This window comes from Sorex araneus, chromosome 1 (genome assembly GCF_027595985.1).
Source record: "Sorex araneus isolate mSorAra2 chromosome 1, mSorAra2.pri, whole genome shotgun sequence".
NCBI lineage: Eukaryota > Metazoa > Chordata > Mammalia > Eulipotyphla > Soricidae > Sorex > Sorex araneus.
In genome coordinates this window covers 374,633,819-374,649,733 of record NC_073302.1, presented here as the reverse complement: position 1 = coordinate 374,649,733, position 15,915 = coordinate 374,633,819, and positions in this window count along the sequence as shown.

Below are 15,915 nucleotides of genomic sequence, written 5' to 3'. Positions count from 1 at the left end.
AGCACCGCCAGGAGTAATTCCTGAGTGCAGAGCCAGGTGTAACCCCTGTGCATCGCCAGGTGTGACCCAAAAAAGCAAAAAAAAAAAAAAATGGGAAGAGTAAGGCAAAAGTTATGAGTTCATATCTGTTGAGTTGCATAGCGAATATTCTATTTATTCATATATTCAAGGATTTACATGATCCAAATGTAAAAAAAATGGAGTCAAAAATCAACTTCATATGCACATACTGCCTAATAATCAGATCTATAACCTAAGGTTGAATGTAGTCCTATATTTTAATATCTTTTGTATAAAATAATGTGTCAGTTTGTTGTACGGTAGTGCATGGAAATTAAATAACAGGTATCCATCTATTATGAAAAATTTCTTATTGCATTTATCATGGATTATGCTAATTGCATGACATATGTTAATATGTTAATATTCATCATTGACCTTGACTATGCTTAAAGGAAATAGGTACCAATCTAATATAATCTCTTCCCTGATACTAGTCCATATTTCTTTTTATTTCAGGAAGAGATCCTTTAATTTGCTGTTTAATTATTAGATTGGCTAATCCAATTAATCAAATCAACTCATACTTGTTAATTCTGCTCCATTTCTAGTATTCTGTGAACTCAGTCTTTTGATATCACTACAAGTAGAAGCAAATTTAGGATAAAAGAAGTTCAGCTGGTGCACGTATCAGAGAATAATTCAGTTCTTAATTTTTTTTCCTTTAAAATTTTTTTAGTGCTGGGTTCAAACCCAAGTGAGGCATATACTCACTGAGTCATATACTTTTCCAAAAAGTCACAATTTTTTTTTTGTTTAAGTTACCTTACAGGACCAAATTTTAAATGACTGATAAAATAGTAATAATTACAGATTTGATATTTAATAGTTGTTCTGGTCACCTTCTGATTATTCCACCAAGAAGTTCAAAATCATAATTGATTAAGAAAGTAGTCTTTCTTCCATGATAGGACAGGGGAGGGGGGTGCAGGTGGGGACACCAGAGGAAGGAGACAAGATTGGAAGGGGATCACGATGGAAAAGTGGTGGAGAAATACTGCACTAGAGAATATAATATAAAAAATCAATGAGATGGGACTTATATGATTAAGTTTCTGAAAACAGACTTCTGTCTTATCTGCTTGCAGCTCTCTCACTTGCTTAGATAGAAACCAACTACCATAAGCTTTACCTTGGTGAGATCTAAAAATCATGAACTGTTCTCTTTTAGCAGTGAGAAACCCTTGGCTCTTTCTGAGCCAAACAAGGCAAAAGCATCCAAAAGAAGCAAATCTCACATAGCCAGTCCTTCAGATGAGGCTGAAGCCCTGGCATATTGCAACCTCATGAGAGACTCTGAGCCAGTGATACCCATAGAAACCGTGAAATAACAAATGTTTCTTTTTGCTGTACCAAGGATTGAATCCAGGTCTCATGCACACAAGGCATACATTTTACCACTGAGCCACATCCCCAGCCCCAAAATAATAAATGTTTTAATTAAGTCTTGGGGTAATTTGTTACATAGCCATAGATAATTAATATAATATTGTGCGTTTGAAATGGAGATATAGTAATTAAGTCATTAATTCTTTGAATAATTATTGGGACTTTAAAAGCATCAGATGTGGAACCAGTAAATATGGTGAACTGTGGAACTTTGCTCTCTGGGCAAGCTTTGAAATCTGTTTTCCACTACTCAGCTGAGTCATCAAGTTGGTATCATTATTAAAAGTCAAGCAATGATATTAGAAGTACCAACATCAGTCTGATATGCAAAACCTGAAAAAGAATTTTTAATGCTCTGAAGTGTTGTGTTTATCATATGACTCCTAATACTGTAATAACTGAATTTGAAAATTACTTATACCCTTTTAATATATATTAATTTGAATGTATTTCCTGACACTCCCTAAGACAGTTCTTTCTTCTCTAAAACATGAACAAACTTACCTATCTCCCAGAAGAATAAAAAAGAAAAGTTTCTACTGCCAAGCTGTCAAAGAAAAAATAAAGGGTTAGGTTAGGAAGACTCAATATAAATCTAAAAGCATTATTTCTCACTTAAAGTTTAAAACTTAGTTGTTGTTTTTTTTAAAAAACAAATGTCTCAAGAATAGGACAATTGAACTATCCAAAGTGAAGAACAAAAAGAGTTAAGGAAAAGAAGACTTGTTTAGCCCTATGAATAAGAAAAGTGTAAATATTATTTGGTTTAAGAAATTATCTTGACTGATTTTTAGTATTTCTTACAAGGGAAGAATTAGAATGAATTTCAGCAGAAGTAACGACAACTGGTATTCTTTGATATTTGACTAATTTTTTAGACTATTTTTTTGAGTCCTAGTCAATAACTTGTTAATTGGAAAAGTGATAAATCAACATTAGTATTTGCGCAGGGGTGTAAGAAAGAACATCTATATGATTTCTATCCATAAAAATAAGAAGAGGATGGAGTAATGTCTTCCATTCACCATTTCAAGCCAGATCTGTGAATCTCTCTATTTGTTAAATGTCTTAGTTCAAAAACTACAAAGCTGAATACAACACGGATCTTGGCCTCTTCTCTTTCCTCAATGCTCTTGCTTAGAATTCCAGCCCAGGAGTTCCCTTCAATCTATTCTTACTGTATGATTTTCTTCACCTCTCATAATTCACCTTTGTCACTTGCACTTTGTTTTTATTCTGTTTAACTGTGTTTTGGTTTTATTTTAGGAGAAGCCTTCCTCTTACCAAAAACTTCTTTAACACATTAGATAACATTAAGGTAGGCTCATAATACCTTGTATAACCTGATATAAAACACAAGTGGAAATTCTTACTCCTGGGGATCTGTTGCTAGGTAGATCTGTTCAATCTCGACACTATTGGCTTTTGGGTCTGTTTAACTCTGTTTTGAGAAACTATCCTGTACATTGTAGGATGTTTGGCACCGGCTCTTCGATTGCCCCAGTTATGACAACCACAAATGATTCCAGATATTGTCAAACATCTCATAGTAGGCAAAAGTACTCTGCTATCAACTACTTGTCTAGACAAATACTCCAGTAAGCTTCCTAAAATGCTTCCAAGCAGCTGTTTAAGAACACCTCACATACAAGTTCTTGGGAGCTGGCTGAGAGTGAGAACAGTACTTCCACCTAGCTGTACAAATTCAAAAGAGTAATAAATGCCCCTGTTTTTTAGCTTTTGCTGTCTTTCAAAGTAGAAATTGATGTTCTCATTTTGAGCATTTAGCCTACACAAAATATGACCAAGGCTGACAGCATATGAAATATCCTGCCCCAATTATTGTATGTGTGTGTGTCCAGGGAGGAGTTGGGGAAGGGGTTGAAGGCAAGACAACTATGAGGAAGGGAAACCTAGTTGTCTAATTCCACAAATTTGATAGTTATCTAAAACATTTTTCTCCTGGGAAACTGTTAGATTACAAATCTTGAGACTGAATTAGTGACCTCAGTCAAAATCCATAGGGCTTGTAACCCAGAAGTTGATGTTTTAAGTTCTCCAAGTCATTCTTATGCATGCAGAAATTTTAAATGCATGTATCTAGAATCCACATGTGCACTCTTACACTGTGGCTTGCTTCATGGTTCCCATTACACTGGCTTAGTCTATTGAACTGGTCCTTTGTTCTAAATGTTTCTGGTTTGCACAATCTAATGGAAGCTTACTAAAACAGCCTCATTAGCAAAAACCTAAATCCATTTCCTTCTGTATTTATTTTTCTCCAGAGAATAGATGTTCTTGGTGCCTTGCAATGACTGATTAATACTTTGTTCCACAGAGATGGACAATTAGAACCACATCAATTACTACTTACAGTGATATCAAGTAGAAATATTGACAGCCATGTTTGATTTGCTCATATATTAATATTAACCCTGATTTGGGAAAATTGTTTGTACACTATGATTTTGATTGTTGTCTACATCTCATGAGTATACCAATCAGATCAGTCTCCTAGACTTGACAACATGAAGTCTTGCTTCACTCTTTTCTAGTATCTGAGTTCCAGTAGGGTACATGACTAAACCTAAGTAACTATGACTTTACAACACCTAGAGAGATGAGCTAAAAGACTTCATATTTTGAAGTTACCTACTAAATAAAAAAACCTGGAGAACAAGAAGAATTTAACAAAACAATTTGACTGTACAAAATATTTTATCTAGAAAATTTCTAATTTTAATTCTGTAGTAAAATAATTTTTATATTTTTAAAATATTTGTAGTAAAATAATTTGCTACTTATACACACTTCTATGGTATAGAGAGACCATAGACCAAGCAATCATGTAGTTGGGATGAAGGGAATATGAAAGGTAATATGGGAAACAAGTTTAGCTATCCTTGACAAAAGAGGTAATTAAGAAATGATCATTGACCATAATTCTGCTTCTGTGGTTTAGAAGTTTGAACATTATTTGGTAGAAAAAGGAGAACCACTGAGGATATGTGCATAGATGTTCTTGTTTTTAATTTTACTAAGTGAAAACAGTGGGTAATTTACACCAAAGTAAAGTGATAGAAAATTTTCACTACCTATAAGGTCCCCTTCTATCTCTTCCTAATATTGTCCCTACTTTTGTCTTCTGAGACTCACACTGTGGCACTGCCATAGCACTGTTGTTGCCTTTGTTCATCGATCTGCTTCAGCAGGCACCAGTAACATCTCCATTGTGAGACTTGTTACTGTTTTTGGCATATCGAATATGCCACAGGTAGCTTGCTAGGATCTGTGGTGCGGGCGGGATATTCTCGGTAGCTTGCCGCGCTCTCAGAGAGGGACTGAGGAATCAAACCCAAGTCAGCTGCATACAAAGCAAACACCCTATCCACTGTACTATCACTCCAGTCCTTCTGATACCACAATCCTGATTTCAAATACCAATTATTAGTTTTGCTTGTTTTATAATTTGGTATCTTTAAAAAATGCTTTTTACAGAAGACATAGATATTCAAGCAAAAACAGGATGGATAGAGAACAATTTTTTTCTTCTTGGTTGTTTATTGTCAAACTTGATATTAAAATGTTAATTTTATCCTTTAAAAACTGATTTATATACAGAAATCCAAACCCGTGCGGCTGCTAGTGCGGCCCCTCAACCTCATATCTCTTCATTCTCAGCAATGGAAAACAAATTATCAAATGCTTTCTTTTCAGCGGGTCGACTTTAGGGGGAGAAACTCCAAATCAATAATAGTGAGTTTTTTGTTGAAATATTGAATGTAATCAAAGTAAAGTGAAAGTAAAGTAAAATTTACCAGTTACACATGCTGGGTGGGGGCTGGGGAGGTGGGGGGAGGGGGGAGGTATACTGTGATTCTTGGTGGTGGAATATGTGCACTGTGAAGGGATGGGTGTTTGAGCATTGTTTAACTGAGACTTAAACCTGAAAGCTTTGTAACTTTCCACATGGTGATTCAATAAAAGAATAAATTAAAAAAATAAATAAAAACTGATTTATAAATAATTTTTGCATTAAAAGTATTTTAAATAGTATTTAAATCACCACACATATCTATCTAAAAGTTGAATAAGTGTGTTTTATTTTCTTGCTTTTGCACCTTCAAAACAATAAGGTGCTTTCATTTAGCACTCTAACTTAAGGGTTGTTTATATACTTTGTGTGTCAAAACCTAATTACGTTTTGAAAATTAAAAAATACTTTTTAAACTTTATATTTCATTGAACAAAAATTCTTTAATTTATTTACCCAGTATACATTAAGCTGATTCCAACTTTTAGCTATAATGAATAATGCTGCAATGAACATTCTTGTACCTCCGTTTTGACACACATTAGTACTTGTTTGTTTAAGATGTATATCCAGTTGTACAGTGGACAGATACAGATGTTCCACATTAGTCAATAATGCCAAAGAACTTTCCAAAGTGATTTTAGTCACTGAAATTTTCACTAGCCCTGGCATGTTTTGTACAGAAGAACAAGATCAATACTGTTTCAGGACGCTGACTCTAGATGCAAAGTCTAAGATGTTTTATGTGGGATTATAGTGGAACGTGGAAGAAAAACACAATTATGAGAACACAGATAAAAGATAATAAGATCCTGAGCCTGAGGAGAGAGGAACAGGCAGGATAGAGATTAGCAATATTATAAAGACACTTTGACAGCTCAATGGAAATGAAGGAAAACCTAAAAATAAGGTTACGAAGCTGAATGACTGGGGTTACTGGGGTGTCAGGGAAATCAGGTTGACAGAGCTAAGAGTTTACAATGGAATGTAGGCTGAGTTAGGACAAGGTTAAGGTGCTATTGGGAATTCAAGAGAAAGTATCTAAGAGACAGAGTTAGGATTCAAGTTTGTACAACAATGACAGTTTCAATAGAATGCATTCCTTTTACTTTATTTAGATACTATTATCAAACTTTAAGATTTTCATTCCTATGATGTCAGGCTAGAGAGATAGTATAGCATTAGGGTGCCTGCCTTGTATTCTGCTCTTCATGTCTTTGTGATCTACTGTTATCATTTCTTAATTGCATGTATTCTGCTCTTATCACTCTAAAATTACACTTTCTACTTTGAGATGCCATAGGATATTTTATTTATTTATTTGTTTTTGAGTCACTCTTGGTGATGCTCAGGGGTTACTCTGTACCCAGGAATCACTCTTGGCAGTACTCAGAAGACCATATGGGATGTCAAGGATAGAACACAGGTCAGTGCATGCAAGGCAAGTGCCCTACCTGCTGTACTATCTCTCCAGTTCCAAAGATCTTCGAAGATCTCTTTGAAAATGCCTATCTGAATGTCTCAATCAAAATATTATTTGTTCCTTTAACTTGAACAAACACAACTTTATACATCAGCCATCCTTATAATTTTTGAGTTTTATATTTCGTGCTTTTGTAGTATCATATGTTTACCATTCAGTCTAATGCTTTCGTGCCTTTTCTTCCTATAAATGTCCCTTTGAAATTTAAAATTCTGTTCTTTGAAGCCTTTCTTGACTAGACAGACTTAATCAAATAATAAGGAAGGCAGGGATAACTAAGGCAAAAGGAAGCTTTTCCGGACACATGGGAACTAGAGTGCTATAAAATTTGTACAACAATTAGAAATAGCATAAGGCATTTATTTTCATTTCAATAGGATTGCATTATTTACTTTTATAGCTACTATGTTATTTTATTGCTACTATGCAGCAAAACCACATTTTAAAAATCCATAAAAGTCATTTAAAATATAATATAAAAGGGTCGGAAGAAATAATACAGAGGTTTAAGCCCGTGTCTTCCATGTGGCTTACCTTTGTTTGATCCCTGGAACCACATTTAAGCAACATTAAAATAATTTGTTTTACAATATCCCAACAACAGGATGAGAATGCTATTCGGGTATCCCAAAGAGGAATCGAAAGAGCTCTGCTTGGAGTATCACGTTTCACTCAGGTGAGAGAAGGAATACAGTGTTCCGACCTCCATTGACGATCAAGAATCAGAGACACTGTCTCGTTTGCCAAGGCATTGAAAATCAGATGGGTCGGACACGTAATGCGATTTAGAGACGACCGCTGGACTAGAGCTGTTACCAACTGGATTCCACGAGATGTCAAAAGACTGTGTGACCACACACGATCAAGATGGTCAGACTTCTTTGTCAAAACCCTGAACGAATGGTTTGAGGCTCTTCATGCTCTTGGAGCGAGCAGATGTGATTGGGCTACACTAGCATGCAACAGAGATGAATGGAGACATTACTGGTGCCCATTTGAGCAGATCAAAGATCAAGGGGATGACAAGTGATACAAGTAATGTTTCAACATTTTCTACATTTCCAAAAATATATACATATATTTGTGTGTGCATATATACCCATATATTTAAATGTTTTCATACATGCTGGTTCATCTTACAGACCATCTTAGGCGTATAATTTATCAAATTCCATTTTGTACTTACTAATCTATGCTATATATTTTCTTTAATTAGAACACACAGAGATACCTCATTTTTTATGATTTTAGTTTTATTTGTCCATACTGTCTTCCCTTTGTTCTTTTGATGATCATGACCAGTCAGACACTTATTTGGCAGTTGTGCACTCTAGATACGCCTCTTGCACATACTGGACAGCAGTGCCCCAGAGGTTTGATCTCTTGTCTCAGGGGCTGCAAATGGCACTGCCACCAGAGTTGGACTTAGCTTGTAGAGTGGTGCTGGGAATCGAACATTCTACCTTACACCAGCAAGGCAGGTGTTCTGTCTTTGGGTTATCCCCAGGTGCTTACCTTATTCTTTTTTTTTTTAAGCGTTTCTTTGGATGTGATGTATGGATGATATAGATTTAGCCTTTAAATCCACTCTCTACTCATGGGATAGTAAGATCTTCATGAAAAAAATAAAGTCTTGCCTTTATAAATGTGTCTGGATATTTGTTATTTGTGTTAAACAACTGTGTTTTTAGTCATAGTTTATCCCCTTTCACTTAGGTAGTTGGAGAGAGGAGAGAGTAAGGTTAGAAGTAGAAAATCGGATTCAACACATACTATGTTTTTTTTTTTACTTCTTTTGTTTTTGGTTTTTGAGCCACATCCAGCTTTGCACTTGGTTCGGGGTTGCTCCCAGAGGTATGGGGAGAGGGGACATATAGTATCAGGGAGCAAACCTGGACATCTGGTATGCAAAGAATATGTTCAGCGCATTGAGCTATATCTTTAGACCTAAATGTGCTTTGTGACTGACAGGAAACCTGAGCCAGAGTGATAGTAAAGTGGATAGGGTGTTTGCCTTGCATGATGCCAATCCAAGCTTGAACCCCAGAGCTCTGTATGATACCCCGAGCCCACCAGGAGTGATCCCTGAGTACAAAGCCAGGAGTAAATCCTGAGCACAACCAGGTGTGGACCAAAACCCAAAAGAAATATAAAACTGTTGACCAGAAATCAAACCCTAAGAGTGTCTTAGACAGATGTCTAGGTTTTAGAACAGCAAGATATCATTTATAAAGAGTTCAGCAGTATATGTAATTCTAGAGCTTCAGAACCTAGTGGGAATATGTTTACTGGACATCATAGTGTGTAATATTGACTTAGCAGAGATCAGAGAGGAATGGTAGCTGACATGTTATACCTGAAGCAAATTTCTGGGGCCTAGTTCTACTGAAAAATACTTTAGAAATTCCAAAAGAAGAAGAGAAGGGAAAATGAGGTTCAGGATGTATAAGGTAATTGATTTGGTAACATAAAGTATATAACTGTACGTATATATACACATATATATTTGTGTATATAATATGTATGTGTTTGTGTAAATATGTATATAATTCACATTTAAGTTTCTAGATGAGGTTCATACCATCTTTAGAGGTATTTGAAATGTTCAAGGTACCAAACTATTTTGCAAACTTTCACAGAAAGTCACACTTAAATTTTTTTAATTCTTTTTCACTTGTTTATAAGAGAAAAAACATATTAAACAAGGAGATAGTATAGTGATGATAAACCCAAGCTGTTTGATCTCTGGCATCACTTGGTTTGCTGAACACAGCTGGGAGTAGACCTGGAGGCCCCCAACTATTGACAGGTGTGGCTTTGAAGCCTTCTGAGTACTACTGGGGCAAACGACTAATCCTCAGCACCACAGGATCAGATCAACACCGCATGATCATGCCCTCATATTGAACTGCAGGTCTGGTTGGTCAAAGATTTCTGAGAATAGATGCTAGACCCCCCCTGAGTATCATGAGGGGTGAGGAGGGGAAAGAAGACCCATTTGAAATTATGTTCTCTTATCTTGGCATCATTACATTGAAATTTGTGATTTCCATTCATTCTTTTTCATGTTGTTTTGTTTTGAACAGTAGGGAGTGCTCAGGCATTTACTTCTGACTCTGTGCTCAAGTGACCGTATGGGGTAGAAGTGATCAAATCAAGATTGGTCGTATGCAAGGCAGGTGTCGTAACCCCTACACTATCTCTTTGGCTCCCATTTGTTCTTCTGAAATACCATTCCAGTAAAAATAAGCAATGTCTTAACTATAGACTCAAGTTGTTAAAGATATCACTTTGATTTTATAGTATTTCAAGCATACTATAGAGCACAGAAGATGAAATTATTTAATAGCTTATTTTGAAAAGAAAAGTTTTCTTTAGGGACAATCTATGATTACATTGTGATCACTCATGTTTTAGATTACTTTTACCTTTAACTGGCATTTTTGCAATCTTTATTGAGGGTTTTAGCCTGGTTTAAGACTGGAAAATGATTTTGACAATTAAACACCTCATGGAAATAATTTAGCCATTATTGTCTGATTAAGAAGCATTAATTAAAATTGCTTTCAACAAGACAGAGAAGATCCTTAAAATGTCTTATGGCTTAAGATTATATTATGTCAGCTAACAGTTTATATTGTCTTCAGGCCTAATTCTTCAGCATGTTTATATAGCAATAGGGGGCTGTTGGCCTGGCAGTGCATGGGGAAGCTAGACTTCTCTGACAAATAGCCAAAAAGAGAACTTGAAACAGACTGGGAGAAACCCACGCCTGCCAGGACATTGCAAGCTGTCTAGTGACCATCTAAATGCTCTGCTAGTTGCGTTGCCATACTTGGTAGTCCCAAGAATCTGGCTAGCTTCAGAAGTTAAGCAAAACAAAATACAACTGTGCACAGCCACGCCCTAGGGTGACTCTCCAAATACCATACAAGTCCAAGGCTGAAGCACTTGAAAGGCTTGTATCCCCACAGATCAAATCTTTATAAGATTGAGCCTTTAAAGACAACCCTTAAGCACATAAATGTTGTCATTTACAGCACTGTTTCAGCACTATTTTACCTTTCCAATTATAAAGGTGGCTAATGCACATGATAATTACAGTTCCTTAAAATTTATTCACTCTCCAGCAGATCCGCTCCGAAATGTTGGCACAGCTTCAGGGTTCCTTAACAACTGCTTGCCAAACTACTTCTTTGATCCAGCGAAATCATCACATGATTCAAAACAAGGCCTACAGCCTTTCATGAATCCAAATCTTAAATCCTCATCTTCATCACCCAACTTCTCCATGTTCAACCTAAAAACTGACTGTTTCTTATCAATGCCAAAGGAATAAGGTTTTTCCCTATGGGGCTTACAATATGCTCTCCTTATTTCCCTTTATTTACTCACCATTTTAACTAATGTGTATTGAATGCTTATTATGTACTAGAGATGGTACCTTAGCATGCAATTATAGAACAGCCTCTTTCTCTCAACTTATTGCATTTTTTAAACATGTAGCTATAATTTGAAATCATATGAAGGGTACTAGGGTATCAGAACCACTGGTAGAGCCAGCAGATTTCCAGTGAAGCACATTCTAAGCTGAGAACTTGAATAAGCTTGGGGCTGGAGCGATAGCACAGTGGGTAAGACATTTGTCTTGCATGCAGCCGACCCGGGTTCGATCCCCAGCACCCCATATGTTCCCCCGAGCACTACCAGGAGTGATTCCTGAGTGCAGAGCCAGGAGTAACCCCTGAGCACCGCTGGGTGTAAACCAAAAAGAAAAAAAAAAACTTAAATAAGCTTAAATCAAGAGTGATCAGAGAGAAAGTGGATTGTTATATTCTAGACAGAAAAAACAGCATGTGCACCAAGAGCTGGCAGTGAGAGAAAACAGAAAAGTAGAGGAAGAAGTATTTTGCTTCCCTTGCAATTCTTCCCATGGAGTCTAGAACAAGATAGAAGAAATAAGCACTGCAAGGGATGGAATGACCACTACAGAGCTTTAATTTTATTGTGAAGTCAGTATGGACCCTGGAGAAGATCTGTGAGCATAACAATGACTGGGCCAATTAGATAGGTAACTCAGAGAGAGTGTAGAACAACATTTAATTCAGAAATATCCCTATCTCAAATTAAATGAAGATAGGCTCAGGAAGGAACTGACCTAAGCATGAGAAAATTACTGAGCTGAGCGATAACACAGCAATTAGGTAGTACAGGTCCGCAAAGTGCCGACCTGGGTTCAAATCTGCATAGTCACACTGGCTGCCAGGAGCTGAGAAGTGTCGTGAGTTCTCCAGGCCTTCTGAGCAATGCTTGCCCCCTCTAATATTTTTTTTATTATTTAAAAAAGGAAAAAAGAAAACTGAAAGGGAGAGAAGGAAAGGAAACAACAGGAATGAAAGCCAGAGACAGAAATGGGAAAGGAATTGCAGAATGAGGGGGTGAGGAGAGGGAATTTGGAGACAACATTTGCTGCTTAAATCATAGCTCTACAGGGCTTAGGGAGATGGCTTACAAGCTTCGTATGCTGGAGACTTGGGTTGTATTCCCAATACCACATGGTCTCCAGAGCACCAACAGATATAATCAAACGAATATTGTAGCTCTCCAATCATCAGTGAGTTAGAGGAAAAGAGGCAATTAAGGCATTCAAATGTCAAAATGTCATTATAGTTCTCTTAGTTTTTTTTTTATTTTTGGGCCACACTGATGATGATTAGGGATTTCTCTTAGCTCTGTGTTCAGGAATCACTCCTGGCAGTCTCAAGGACCATCTTGGGTGTCGGGGATAGAATTCAGTGCAATCAAGCACAAGGTGAGCACTCTATGCATTGTTTTACTCTCCAGCCTTACCTTTTAAAATAGGTTGTTTTCTTTTCAAAAATAAAACACTTTATTGAGGAATGAGTATCATTAAAAACAACTGCATATGTAACTATAACTTGATTAGTCCATTTAAAAATGTAGAGGTACTATGAAAATATTACCATGAGTAAGGCCATAAACATAGACATCACCTCCAAAAGTTTTTTCTACCCCCTTCTTAAAAAATCTACTTATTATTTTCTAATTTCCATTAACATTACAATAACTACATATGCTAATCTGACCTGGTCTTCAATAATACCCTAAAAATGTGACTCTTCTTTTGCTTTTATTATGTATTTTCCACTTTAAGCCCATGATACTCAGGGTTTACTCCTGGCTGTGCACTCAGGAATCACTCCTGGCACTGCTCAGGGAACCATATAGGTTGCTGGGAATTGAAGCTGGGTCAGCTGCATGCAAGGCAAACAGCTTAATGCTGTACCATCTCTTCAGCCTATGGTACTTCTTTTAGTCTTTTGTTATCATAAGGGTCATATCTAATGAATTTTCACTAAAACTCCATAAAGATTCTCTATCACAAGTGTACCAAATTCACCAGGAACTAATATCAGTCTTTCTCAGAATATATTCAGAGTTCAATCACTTCGCAACATATCCAAAACAACAACCATTTTTATTTAGACAATTATAAATTCTAAAGCTTTTAAAACTTAGTATACCTATTGGGTATTACTCCTTTGCTCTTAACTCTGCAGAAACTTTGCATCATTTATAATAATCTTGAGACTATGAGATATCTGGCCCCTTGGTATGTCATCATTTACTTGCCTCCTTTCTGCTCTTCTCATCCTGGTCCAACTTGGGCACTTTTTTTTGTTTGTTTTTTTGGGTCACACCCAGCGATGCACAGGGGTCATTCCTGGCTCTGCACTCAGGAATTATCCCTGATGATTCTCAGAGGACCATATGGGATGCTGGGAACCGAACCCGGGTTGGCCGCTTGCAAGGCAAATGCCCTACCCACCTACCCGCTGTGCCATCACTCCAGCCCCAACTTGGGCATTTTTGGTTTTTTAAATATTCTATTGTTTCAGGGCCTTTGCACTAAAATTGTCTCTGTCTGGAACATTTCTCTCCTTTTTCAACTTTTTTTTTTGGCTTTTTTGGCTTTTGAAGTTATGTTTGGCAATGTTCAGGGGTAATTCTTGGCTCTGCATTCAAAAATTACTCATGACCTCATTACAGTGCTCAGAGGACCATATGAGAAGCCAAGAACTGAACCTGGGTCAGCTGTGTGCAAGGCAAGCATCCTACCCACTGTATTATCATTCCAGTCCTATGTCTTAAACATTTTTTGCTAGATATCTTTTAGTCCAATGTCACCATAACTGAAAGATTTTTTTTTAGAGCTGGGGATATGGTTCAGTGGCAGAGGATTTGCCTTGCATATGTGAATCTCTGGTACTGGAAAGAAAGAGAAAAATATATTTTCACAATCATCTTTTCTGGGGGCCCTACCAGGTGATATCTGGGGGACCATGCAGATGCTGGATAAGGACCTCAGGATTCCTGCATGTTTAATTACCAAGCACTCTGGGAACTGCCAAAGCTCTGTTTAATTATAAGTGATAAATGTTCAAAGGGCTGGAGCGATAGCACAGCAGGTAGGGCATTTGCCTTGCATGCGGCCAACCCGGGTTCGATTCCTCTGTCCCTCTCAGAGAGCCCAGCAAACTACCAAGAGTATCCTTCCCACACAGCAGGGCCTGGCAAGCTACCTGTGGCATATTCTATGTGCCAAAAACAGTAACAAAAAGTCTCACAATGGAGACGTTACTGGTGCCCACTCGAGCAAATCGATAAACAACAAAATGACAGTGCTACGGTCCTACATGTTCAAAAAGAATGACATATTTATACAATTCATGACTGCACAATTGAGGTGTTTAAAGAAAAAGTAAATGTAAAAAAATCACCCTTACAAAGAGATATCCAGGTGGGTACATTATTGATCATTTTATTGACGTGAACTTAAATTGCTATACAGAATACAGAAACTTAGCTGTACTAAATTTTGCAATCTAAAAATATGGAGGAATCACATATCTTTGCTTATTTATTGTGCCCTTGAAAATGAGGTCTGGAACACTGGAGTGTCTCCCTTCTACCTTCAATTGATTATTTTGAATTTTCTCCAAAAAATGACTAAGGACAAAGCAACCTGACACAGATAAAGTAATCAATTGAATAATGCAGGTTTTTGTTTGCTTGTTTGTTTCATTTTGGGGCCACACTCAGCAGATCACTCCTCCTGTTTCTGGGAGACTATATGTGGTGCTAGGGATCAAACCTGGGTTAGTCACATGCCAAGAAATGTCCTACACACTGTACTCTTTTTGGCCCAAGAATAATGTAGTTTTGTACTGATATTCTTCTGCTGACATTTCTTCCCTTGTGTCATTCACATGTTGTCTCTGTGATAATATTTCCAAATAAACTATCCACCCACATGAATCTATGTTTAGACTCTACTTTGAGGCTGTCATACATGCTTTTAATAAGGCTTTTCTATGCTTAAGTACCCAGAGGTGTGCATGCATGATTATATATCTAGTTTCCAACCACATTTTCATATGCTTAAAGACTTTCCCAATTACCAGCATCAACTAAATGCACGTGTACATTTTAATTCTTTGTTATTGACTTTCATATTTTCTTTATTATACAGTTTATTTCAAATAGGGACAGTATAGCAATTTTCTTAAAAATCTCCAAATAATTTTGTGATTGTTATTATAACTGTTGTGTTGAGATCCAAGGCCATAACCAGGGTTTGAACCAGGGCTTCACAAATGCTTGACATGTGGTCTACCATTGGAGCCACAACCCCACACCCCAAGTAATTTTTCCCCCTCACCAGAGTTCATCCACTGTGGGTGGTCGGTTCCCCTCAGTGCATCCAAATTTGAACTCTCAGTTCTGTGCACACCAGGCAGGTACTTTAAGTCATGGAGCTATCTCTGGGTCTCCCAAATAATTTTTAAATGAGTACATTTTCAAATAAACTCAACTGACCATTCTCTACTCTTTTGTCCTTTAAGCTTCTCAGAGCTTTGAACCGTTGCAGATTTATGAGGCTAATCCTCAATTCTTACTCGGCTTCAAATGTCTTGAATCATCATTAGCCCAAGATATGTCAATGTATAGGCGGGTAGAGCAGGAACAGATGCATTATATCTTGATGCTTTTTCTCGGTTTCTTCACTGGACTTGCAGCTGCTGGTGACACTCTTCGCAGAGGCTTGTCACGGCTTGGTAAACAGTGCAACTCTAGCTTTGTCGTA